The sequence below is a fragment of the Lonchura striata genome, chromosome 14 (genome assembly GCF_046129695.1).
Source record: "Lonchura striata isolate bLonStr1 chromosome 14, bLonStr1.mat, whole genome shotgun sequence".
NCBI lineage: Eukaryota > Metazoa > Chordata > Aves > Passeriformes > Estrildidae > Lonchura > Lonchura striata.
Window position 1 is genome coordinate 13,715,234 of NC_134616.1, and position 12,216 is coordinate 13,727,449.

The window sequence follows — 12,216 nt, forward strand, 5'->3', positions numbered from 1 at the left end:
CCACAGAGAACATTATTCTTTTTATTATGATATGAACATAGTTAAAATACCCATGTCATTTGATAGAATTCCTAACATACAATACACAAATCAGAGTTCCTTTGGAGAATGAAGACAGGAGTGCTTGTTTTCTCTTTATGTTTGCATATAAAGGCTTTATTGACAGAGTTTGATTTTTTTCTTTAATTCAAATGTTGGTATTCAGCAGCTTGCTTTCTGGATCTCTGCAATGATGCAGTGTGAATTGTAATGAAGGAATTGCTAAACTGAATAAATCTTTGGGTCACAAGTACAAAAGTAATGACCTTTTGGGATCACTACATCCAGTGCTTGAGTTGGGGAATAAGAGTTAATATGAGTGAGAAAGGAAATATTCCTTTCCTTTGAGTCCTCACCTTGGGCTCCTCAGCCAGCTCGGGTGGCAGAGACCCAGACCATGATTGTGGCATTACTTAAATCTGACCCAAATTCAGTCCTGCCCTCCAATTGCCATGGCTACAGCATCTCCCTGGCTCTGTTGTGCTCACAGCAGCACTTGAGCAGCCTTGGGGAGCTGCACCAGTCCTCTCATGAACAGGAGCAGCAGGCTGCTCTGGGTATCTGGATGGATGCTCCTCTCCAGCAGCATCCTGGGCTAATGCCAGATTCAAGTGGACATGTAACCATGGCTTCATGTTCTTAGGGCCAAGAATCTGTAAGTCAACTACCAAATAAGCCATTTCACAGTTAATTTTACTGTGTTCATTTGCAAACAGAGGAAAAAATCTTCAGCCAAGGGGAATTTCCTGTTTTAGTCAGCTTTCCATGCAGCTGTACTCTTGAATGAATCTCTGTAGTAAGAAGACTGAAACACCAAAACCAGCTACAGTGACTATGGTAAAGCTGGGAAAAATACTATTTACTGTTGTAATATATATGTTTTTCCAGATATTTGCAAATATTACTTAAATTCAGTTGGTGGTCAAGAGGATAAAAAAAATTTGCCAGCTTAGCTGTTAAACTACAGCTCCTCTGTTTGTCCTGGAAAGTTATTTAAATTATTCATATCTTGATATATCTGAAAATCAGAAGGGACCTTTATAATCTCAAATTCTGACTCCCCTGCACAACATAGGCCAGCAGTTCTCATAGTGACCCTATAACTCATACAGTGTAGGAAGATATTCTGATTTCATTTGCTCTTGTATTTTCAGTATTTGAAGGCCTGTCTAAAGTCAAACTGTGCTGGATAAATTATTTCCTTCCTCATCCTTTTAAATTGCTGGCACTACATATCTATAACTTTATTAACCGTGTTTGATTTTCATTTGTTGTTATTGTCATATAACTTATCTTTGAATGTTAAGGACAGATGCACACGATTTTCGGTTTCTTGTTTCCATCAAATTTGAAGATTGGTGTCTACATTATACATTTGTAGATCAGACCCTACTTATTTCATACCTCAGAGACATAGAGTTTCTAAATTATTTCTCAGTGTTTAGCCTAGAAAAAAGTATGTTCATGCTCAGTCTTACCTCTGATTTTGAGTGCCAGGTTGACATCACAGAATTCTACTTCAAGGGTGACTCAAAGAAAGAAACTACAGCCTCAGCTATTATCTCAAGAGTCAATAACTTCCCTGTAACTTAATTTCCTCAGTGGTTTGAAAGAAACATGGACTTTTAGATAATGTACTTGTATTTGAGTGTCTTGGTTTGCAAGGACTGTGGGAAACAGACATTGCTTTTATCAGTGATTTAAATAATTTAAATCTATTTTTAGGAAAAAAAATATTTTTTTTATGGAACTAAAATAATTTACATAGATGTGGTTTGGCCTTTCTTTAATGAAAAATCATAAAATCATTGTGCTGTTAGCACTTCTTGGTGTATATATGTGCTAGAAATGGGGTAGGGATTTAGCGGGAGAACAGAAAACACAATTTTAGTCATGTAGATGATGTCATAGCCTGGAAGCATTTGGTGGCATTCAGGCTGGTGTAGAAATTAAATGTCCTATCCTCAAACTGGATTATAATTAATTGGAAACAAGAATTCAGAATTCAGGTCTTGCCATCAGTCAGGCACGGGCACTGCAGTGGCAGAGCAGTGGAGAAACTCCTGGGCTAAGCCTGAAAGGAGCTGTGAGCACACAGCACATTGCCAAGTTGAAGTAAATCCACACCTGCAATAATTTAGAGGGTGACAATTAAGATAAAAATTGGAACTGGAATAATCTTTGGTGTATTATGATCTTGGGACTGTAACCTGAAGTCATGAAGAGGAATATAGAACTGACTTGGTTTTCTGCTAGGTATATCTTCTTTGCAAGGATGTGTGGTGATAATACTTTTGTGATTGTTTGTGTTCACTTAATTGTTTTCCTTTTATTGTCTCCCCACACTTCTCCTTTCATATAATTACTGAGAATTTTATGCTTTTTTTAAATTTTATTTTACTTTATTTTATATTTCTGAATCTGAGTCTAGCCTCTTTGTTGCAAAAGTAGAAAATGGATTCAGTAGTGCAGAACACAAGTATTGATGCCAGTGATGAATCATGTAATTAAAATTCCAAGTAGTATGAAACATAATTTCAACCTATTAACCTGGATTAGTGTGTGAGAGAGAATTTAAATCTCATTTACTTGAAAGGTTATAGGTAATAGAATTATTAGTGAAACTTTTGAAGGATTTTTCATGGGGTGAAAACAGTTCAGTATTTTCTTTGGAGAACTGAAGCACAAAGTATGAAGTACGAAAGGTGCAGTGAGCACAATGTTGGAAATCATGTTTAGGGGAAGAATTATTGTTTTGTAAACTCCTGAACAACTTTGAAGAATTCAGTGCTGAATGACATTAAAATTCAGTCGTGTATCAGCATCATTTTACATGGGAAAGCCATGGCTTTTTCTTCTAGAGGTTATCAATGGTTCAGAAGATCAAAGAGCAAATTTTGATGACAAAACGGCCACAGTTGTCAGTACGGTTTAGTTGCTGGAACACTACATATAATTTTGTCATAGGGTAGGGAAGGTATTTCCAGGTGAAATACCTGTTCTGCATGGGATGGTAGAAGTGCAATAGAGGAGCTGCATGGTTTTGGGGTTAGACAGATGTCCAGAAATTCCAGGGACATGTGAGATCAACAAGTCTAGCTAAAATTTACGACTTGTTCAATAGAAGTCTGCTGTGTTTTGATCCATCTGTGTGAAATGAGGGGCTGCTGGTTTGTACCATTCAGCATATTTACTGAGTGAAATTCCAGACAGAAAGGCAATAATCTTGCTTTTCCCCAAAGCAACCTCAGCTGATCTTACCAGTAGAGTTGCTTCTGGCTTTGGGGTTTTTTTTCTCCCCCTTTTTATCAAAATGCCTAAAAACTGTGTGAAAGAACAAATTATAGCTTGATATTACCTCCAATAAAAAAAGTAAAAAAAATAAACCTGATATGAATGAAAAAGGAACCTTTCCAAAAGAACCTTAGAATTTCAGGGTTATCTTTCTGTATCATCAAAGTGAAAAAAAGTCTTGTTTGTTCTATTTTCTCTAACCAACTTATAGATCTGTTTGAAAAAAAGTATAATATCAGAGCATCTCATTTCAACAAGTTTGAAGACTTATACTTTTCTTTTTTCTGATAGAGGTTAATGCCTTTTAGCATTTCAATAGTAAATATGTCCTTTTATTAAAAATTACAGTCACTGTTTGGTCTGGTGACAATAATTATATTTTTTGAGATACTGTATGTTCACTATATAACCCATACCTCCAGTAGCCTGTAGCTCAGAAATTGGTTTGTGCACAGATTTGTGGGTACTTACTCATGAGGATAATTGTTTTTGAAGATACTCTCTTACAGGAGCTCAGTTAACAGGAAGGAATTCTGGTTTGTATTTTAATTAATATTGTGCAAAACACTTTATTGGAAACATTTTTATAACCTGCAGAAAACAAGACCTGTCTTAAGAATAACACTACTTAGATTTATGCTTTTACATAATCTGGTATTTATAAGCATTTAAAACAGTGATTTTAGTAAGCAAATATTACATTTAATAGTAAATCTGAAGCAGTTTGGATATGATATTCATCTCAGTTTAATGCGATTTCCATTGGTGATTCACTTGCTAAACTTAGAAATATTTCCATTAATATGATCTTGCATAATCTGGTAATTAATAGTAGATTTTCTATTTTAATATGTGAAAATTCTTTACAGTCTATGTTAGTGTCAGAAAATTTATAGAGGCTAAACTAAATGCTTATTACAACAGTGACTTGAGTTAATGCAATAAGTCCATAGAGACAGTGCAGCACTGGGGCACAAGATGCTCCTGAGAAGGTTTTTCATGAAAAAAAATTCTTATGACAGGATTTAATGATTAAGTTTCATGATATTTTTACCTCAAATATATCTAAAATATTTGACTGTGTAATGAAGTCACATTTATAGGACATCTCTGTTGCATTCTTACTTCTAGGTAAAATTCACCGCTACCTCAGGGTGCTGAAATTGATCTCCTCTTGTAAGGGATGAAACATTAAATTTGGTACAAAATCTGAAAGTTGATGAATTTATGCACTATATGTAGTATTGTCTCAGGAAAACTTGGCCACTGAGAGTATTTTTTTATTTTTCCTATTTAAGTGTTTCTTCCCTATGTTATGGTAGCTCTCATTTAGGAATTAATCATGATATATGCTGTGATAGCTCTTATCTTAATTCATTTGGTTTTGAGGGCTAAAAGTAAAATTTTGCTTGTTTCATTTTTAAATGTAATGCCAAAGTCAGCACCTTTATATGTCCTTCCACAATGTAATTTATATGTCCTTCCACAATGTAATTCATGTGAATCTTGCTTGTTGAGAATTGTGTATTTTCATTTACTGAGTCATTTTTCTTGATGGTAACTGTTCTTTCTCACTGTAGCCATACTGAAGACTGTAATTTACGTGTTAAGTGCTGTTCCTACTGCTTCCTTCCCTCCCTAGTGAAATTGGGATAGCAACACTACCCTACAGAGTTGACACATGATTTCTTATTATGTCTCCTGTGACCTTTATTCTTCCTGCCTCTACCAGTGCACCTGCATCTCTCAGAGCAAAACAGAATCTTCTATTTTAAATGAAGCCTTGTTTTTTTGGTTAAAGGAGTGAGAGATACTAGTGTTGAAAAACAATATCATTAAGCAAGTAAAGCTAATGACAGAGAACATGAGGAAGTTATTTTTTAACAAGCTAATGGGTGAGTGTTTAGCCTCAGTTCAGTTCCTATTTATGTCCCACTGTCCTTGACTTTGGGCATTTTGCCTAACCTGCTTTTCTGCAGTTTCTGGTGTGTGACAAGGGCACCACACTGCACTGCCAGACCTGATGTTTCTCTCTGCTGTTCCTGGGCAGACACAAGCCTTCTACCCAATTAGGTCACAACTGGAGATAAAACAGTGGGAGAGCCACTGAATTCAGGCTATTCAAATATTTACAGAAACAGCTATGTGTTATCCCAGTGCCTCCAAACAGATCAAACCCCGCTGGTTTTTGTTTGCAGCTGCCTTAAGAGATTCTTCACTGCTAACTTAGCGAGCTCTTATTTGATATACACTCACACGTGCTGAGGTCAGTGGTGTTTTTACACAAACACACACACACACTCTCACACTTACTCATGCTCCCCAGCCAAGGAAAGCACATAATTTCTGTCTGAGCATTGACACAGAGTGAAAGCAGCCTTGTAGCTCACACATTTTACATCCTGAGTGGCAAGAACTCTAGGTCCACAGCCTAGATGCTCTGGATCATTCCTCCAGGGACCATTTAGGAATTCGGACTGCAAGGCACCAAAATGAATAGCCAGAATTCCCTCTCCATGTCTTGATTTGTGATTCTGCTGAGCTTTACAGAACTATTAAAAAAAACCAAAACAAACATATCTGGAATGTCAGCAAAATGCCAGATACATGAATTAAGAGGAAATTGTCCATATTTAAATTAATTCATCAAGCAGAGACTAAATCATTCCAACTCTAGAGATCCCCAGGAAAAGATGCTTTAGGGTTAGGAATATACTGAGAATGAAATGTTTTTGATGAGCATTAGTCATTATATACCTTCTTCTGTTAGTGCCTGGTGTCTCTCTCTTTGCTTTCTGCTGTACTCCTGCTGTCCTGCCTTGGGGATACTCTTTAACATAATCTGGCAGTTCCAGTTTTCTTGCTGTTCTGTGAGCAATTTCTTTTAAATCTTCCACTGTCTCAATATACTCAGTATTTTTAGTTCAAGAGGCTGAGCAATTTCCAGGGCATTAGTAAATGCCTCTTCCCCCTCCCCCCTTTTTTTTTTATTAGTCATCTTCCAGATGCATTGAATAACTTTCAAAACAAGGCTTGTCTCCACTTAACAAAGTTAAATTCATTGAAGCACTTCCTGTTACTAGGAAAAATAGAATTACTGAAACTGAGCTAAATGCCTGACATCATTGTTTCCAGGGGTAAAGTCCTGTTTTTACCCAGGATTTAACATTTTTTTGTCCTTCAAAAATTGCTGGTTTGCAATATCATCACCTCTGTTATTATTATTATTATTATTATTATTATTATTGAGAATAACTACTAAAGTAGCAGTCCTGAAGTGCCTTTTTTTTTTAGTAAAAGTAAAGGCAAAGTTCAAGGAAGGTGTTATTTCTTGCAAAAAAATTATTATAATAATTGAACGGAAATGTTGCTGACTGAATTTCCGGTATGGATTCTTTATCCCACAGACTTGGTAATTTGTAAGGCTAATATTGCTATTATTTAAAAAAAAAAAGTGTCTTCTACCCATAACCCAGTAGTATTTTTTCTCTCCCTTAGTGATCTTTTGAAAGATTCAACAGCTTGATGATGCCTTTCCTGGACTATTTAACTACTGTAAAAAATTTTTAGCTTTTACTTGGAACCATTTTTTGTGAGAATAAATAGCAATGTAGAAATGTTCTTTATTCAAAAAAAAAAAAAAAAAACCTGTATCTCAAAGGGAGAAAAATGCAATTAGACCGTTTTTGGCTCAGGAGTTAGTTGGAAGTCTCTATATGCCCCAGGAGCTGAGGAACTCTGCCCTTTTAAGTAGGGCTGTTTGTGTTTATATCTATACTGTCTTTTCCAGCCTGTGCCATTTTCCAATTGGACTCAATGATCTCAAGTTTTTTTCCAGCCTAAATAAATCTCTAATGACCTAGTGAGGCTAATTAAAATTGTTTGGTTTAGTTTTAATAAACGTGATGTATCTATGGCAAAAAGAAATATGTGTGTTTTCCCAAGGAAAAGGAGGGAGACAGACTGAACTGCCCTTCTCTGTGTGCAGTTTCAGGAACAGAGGAGGGTGGTTGAGGAATTGATGTGTCAGACCTTGGTTCTACTCTGTCAATTCAGTGCATAAGCCACAACCACCAAAAAAGAGAGGCACATGTGGAGATCAGACCATGGAGGTGCTGCCATAGAATGAAAATTTATCAGAGAGCTTTAGTTATTTATCTCAGCCCATCAAAATGTGAATTCTTCCACTCCTGGATAGTATTGCCATAGGGAAATTATGTGGATAATGCAAAAATGCTGAGCAAGTATTTGTGGCTTAGTCCCTTTTTAAAAATCACAATTACTTCTAAATGGAACTTGTCAGTTGGACATCTGAATGGGTGTAGTCAGAAACCCAAAATTGTTACAGTTAAAGGACATAAAACTGCACTTGTCATCACTTTTGACCTGAAAATTGCATCTATTAGGAGGGCAGCACTTCTGAGTGAGAGCTAAATATCAAATCCAATCTGATCATATTGTGGACTGCACGTGGCTTGACTCAGTCTGGAGTTAAAATTTTGTTAATGGGATGAGCTTGCACAAACAGAAAAGTTTGTGGATGAAGACCACGGTTTTGAATAGGCTAGAGTCTTCATTTGGTTTTTGTTCTCTGAAAAATTATTTGAGATTTGTCCACATATTTTGTAACAATATGGAAATGTTTCTGAAGATATAGAGGAACTATTGAAATGTAAGTCTCTAGTTTATAGATTAAAAATTATATAGAGAATGTAAATAATTTCTATAAAAACCTAATGAACTTTGTGTGTTATTGCTTTGTTCTTTATTTAAAAGTGTGCTGTGGTTCCATGTTCTGTCCCCTTCATCTTGCTGTAAACACAGTCTTTCAGCAATATAAATACTATTTTTCCCTCTTCAGATCTGTCACTAAAGGGCTGAAAATTCATTTTATGCCAGAGACTCACTTAATATTCACTTTCTTTGTTATCTTTAACTCTTTTCTCCTACTCTTTGCCAATCCTTGATTTCATTTATTTATTTATTTATTGGGATGGTGGAGGGGGGGAGGTGGATTTGCCCTGCTGTGGTTGTCACGTAATGTTTCCTTTCACCTGTAAATTTCAAGGTATTCTGCTCCTTTCTGAGGTCTGGTGAAAGCTTTACAATGTGGCCAAATATTACTTGTCCATGTAAATGCTGACTTGCCAAACAGAGGATAAGCCCACACAGATTTCATAACTCAGCAGTCATTTCCCTTTTGAGTGTGGCATCCTTGTTGAGAAGGTGAATCTGTACAAGCAGCCAAGGCAGGCTGTGAGAACCAGCACTGGGGAAAAAGAAGATATCAGTGTGACACTTCTGCAGGAATTAAATTCAGCTGCTGTAAGAATAGTAATGAGAAAGAATAAACAGAGAAGTCACCACCTCAGTCCTGCTGAATTGCCTCTTGTGAAGTGTGCTTTTTGCTCCCCTCTGCTGGAGTGCCATGTGCTCCAGAGTGGGACATGAGGATGGAGACAAAAAGGTGAAGAGCTGAACACAGAGAAGTAGCTGCATTTTACTTAAACTCCCTGCCTTAATCTCCCCAGAAACACAACAGTGCTTCCCTCCACAGATGAAAAGCAGAAAACTTCTTGAAAAGGTTAACATTTGTTTTGTACTAGGCAGTATCAGATGTGATGGTTAAAGAGGCATTAAATGGCCTTTACTATGGTAAAGTTTTGTGTTATCTCTTGTCACTCTTGACATTGGAGGAAAAATTATTTTGTAAAATTCCCTTTGATACAAGAGGGGAATTAACAGTTCCTGGAAACAGGATTGGGTAAAATGTAATTTTTTCTATGTTGTATCTTTCTTGCATTACTAATAGTTGCCAAGGAAACCAGCAGAACTCTAAAGTCTTCTGCTAGAAAGGCAGCTATGGTTATAAACAAGGTCATTTCAAACTGTGCCTGCAGATTATAAAAGTGCTAGTGGTGACCTGCCATGGGTTCTGTTCTGCATACTGGTGCCTGTTACATGTTAAATTTCAATTAGATAAAAAGTGTTTATCCTGTATTATGTTTATAATTGTAAGTGGGTTTTGTTTGGGTTTTTTTTTTTGCTTGTTTGTTTGGTTATAGTGTGTGGTGTTTTCTGGTGGTTTGGTTGGGTTTTGGGGTGGTTTTTTTTGTTGTTGTGTTGTTTTGTATTTTTTTTACAATAAGCAAAACCTCCAAATTATTCTGATTTACCTCAAGAGAAATTATTGTACACTGAGTATGAAAGTTGCCTGTCTGGATTGTCACATTGCTCTAGAGGCTTTTGTTAGAATCCAGGATCTGTCAATCTGCTGTGCTTTCTTTTCCTGGTAAAAGTGGACACCATTCAGTAGTTTTACCAATCTTTTAATATGATAACAAAGTAAATTGCAGCTGTCTTTGTACATGAGCTGTAATTATTTTCCAAGAGGTTAAGCTTGGCTCTTTGCCTTTCATCTAAAAGGGCACAGTTTCTTATGTTTTACATTGTCCACCCCTGTCAGACACAGCTACAAGCTTTGGCACATCCATCATCTGGCTTTCAGGGAAAAAAACATTTGTAATAAATCTTTTTAAGGAAAAAATGCTTATGAACTTTCTCTCCTGTTGAATTTACAGGTCTGACGTTTATTACCTCACCGATTTCAGCTAAAATCTAAGGAGGAAATTGATTTAGGATGAAAACAGGTAATAATAGCTTGATTAGAATCATTTTCAGCTTCAAAGAACTCTCATGTTCTTCTGAATAAAATAATGATCATTAAATCAATTTGTGTATCTCTGATCATTTTTTTGCCTTTTCTGAAGGTGATGTTCTTTGCAAAGGACACATTAGTCACGGTGTTATACTGCTCTGAATAGCACTTCCATTTCTGATTTGCTTAAATGTTTTAGTTTCCAAGCTCTAATACATTCAGGTTGTTAAGACAATCAGAAGTGATTGACAGCTGTAAATACTTCTTCCAGAAAGTGCCACAGACAATACACTAATTTTTGGTCTTTAACAAGCTGTTTCTGGCTGTCACCAATCCCACACATTTTACAATTTAGTCCTGGTTTAATTTTTGTCTTTTTTTTTGTGATGGAGAGGACAAATCTGACGCTTAGAGGAGTAGGAGTTCCAAGATATCTGTGGCTGCTTGTGTTGTTCAGCATGACCAAAGTGTGTGCAGATGTTGGTTCTCCAGGTATTGTTGACAGCATCTCCTGGCATTTTGGGAGCTCTGTTGCCCACATGGAACTCCAAGTCCTTCAGCCTTTGAGGCAGCGTGCTTAAAAAGCTCCCTGTATAGAACAAAAAGGTGTTATTGACACAGTCTATGTGTCATGTTTGTAATTCTCAGCACAGAGAAATTAAAAGAACTTCATTCAGGCAGCCATAAGTTTTATATTGTGAATAAATTGATTGGATTTGAAATTCATATATTTATTAGTACAATGAAAATAATTTTGAGCTGTATTTCTGTTGATGACACTCATCAGTGTCATATCTCAATATTTTCCACTTGGGAAATACCTTCAAAAGGCAGGTAGGTGTTGTTACATGTTACAGGATGGTGAAAAGTAGTTACAGAAGATTCTGGTGTGACCAAAACCATTGGAGAAAAGGTTGAAGGAACCAGCTACAGTTCTCTGGTTCCCCAGTGTGAATATTTGACTTTCTCTACCAGTGGAGCATTAGAAATTATTTCAGAGGAGAATAGTTGCTGGCAGAGGAAAAACTTTTCACACATCTCAAAGCAAACCACTCTGTCACAAAAAGTTCAAATGTTCAAAAGTTCAGTTCTTGTGGAGCATAATATGGCTTTGTCTGGACTTTCGATACTTTAAATTTTTTTCTATTTAATATTTAAATAAATGAGCCTTGAGACTTTTGCCATTGTGTTCTGATTCTCAGGTTCCTGTGAATGAACTAGTGCAATTTTGACTTTTTTTCATATGCATTTGGCAGTGTAGGCAGATAACAGACTAAAAGTTACTGATTGTGATTAGGTGATTTTTAAGTCTCAATATTGTTCTTATCAATCAGTTTTCTTTTCAGTATCAGATATTCACATATGTAGTCATTTTCTTTGGCATTGTTATTCTTTGATTGTAAATGCCCCGCAAGTAAGACATTATATCAGGGAAGCACAGTTTACTTTGGGGACTGACTTTTTTTTTTTCTCTACTTTGATTTTTTTTTAATGTCTCAGTTTTCTTTAATAGTTAGAGAACTTCTGTAATAGCCCAGTAGTTAAGTCCTATCTTAATTTGCATGTTAATTTATCATTAAAATTTCTAGATCATAGACTCTCATGGGAAACATAGTAACTATTAATTATACAAATAATATACTCCTAGTTTTGGACCTCACTATCTCAACAGAATTATACAAATAACAGATGTTTTTCTACCAAGCATGTCTAAATGTCATGTAATTTGATGAGGAACCAAGACCAAAGGGTTTCACCTAAAATATAATTTTCCTTGCTATTTGAAAAGCAAAACCATAAGGGGACAACTTAACTGAAAAGGAAGGCTGCTTTCAAAATGAGAAGACATTCTGACATTTTGAATTAATAAATCAATATATTTCATTCTAGTAGAATCTCAATCTTTTTTTCTGAGTACAGAAAACAGACACAAAACACAGAGTGGTTCTTGCACTCTTTCCCAGCACTGAGAAGTGGTTTGTGATATATCTTGATAGATCCAAAAGATCTTAATAATATATATATATATTGCTTTTTTGGTCAAAATTAATGTGTTAATCCACCTTGCCTATGATACAGAATTTAGCTAGGAGGAGGAGCTGGTCTCTTAGGTTGCCACTATATCAGAACACAGGTGATTTCTGCCATCTGCCCTCTTGAGTAGCAAATATCTACATTATTGGCAGTTTCCCTGTCATGCCCTATTGTCAGCTCTCACAGTTTCT

At 36.0% G+C, this 12,216-nt stretch overlaps 1 long non-coding RNA gene across 1 annotated transcript in view; it reads left to right on the top strand.

Moving 5' to 3' along the window:
* Positions 1–10,117, top strand: part of LOC116183650 (uncharacterized) — a 134,824-nt gene extending 124,707 nt beyond the window's left edge. The window contains exon 3 of the long non-coding RNA XR_004148314.2: positions 9,915–10,117. This is a non-coding gene — a long non-coding RNA (uncharacterized LOC116183650). The remainder of the gene's footprint in view (positions 1–9,914) is intronic.
* Positions 10,118–12,216: the final 2,099 nt, after the last annotated feature.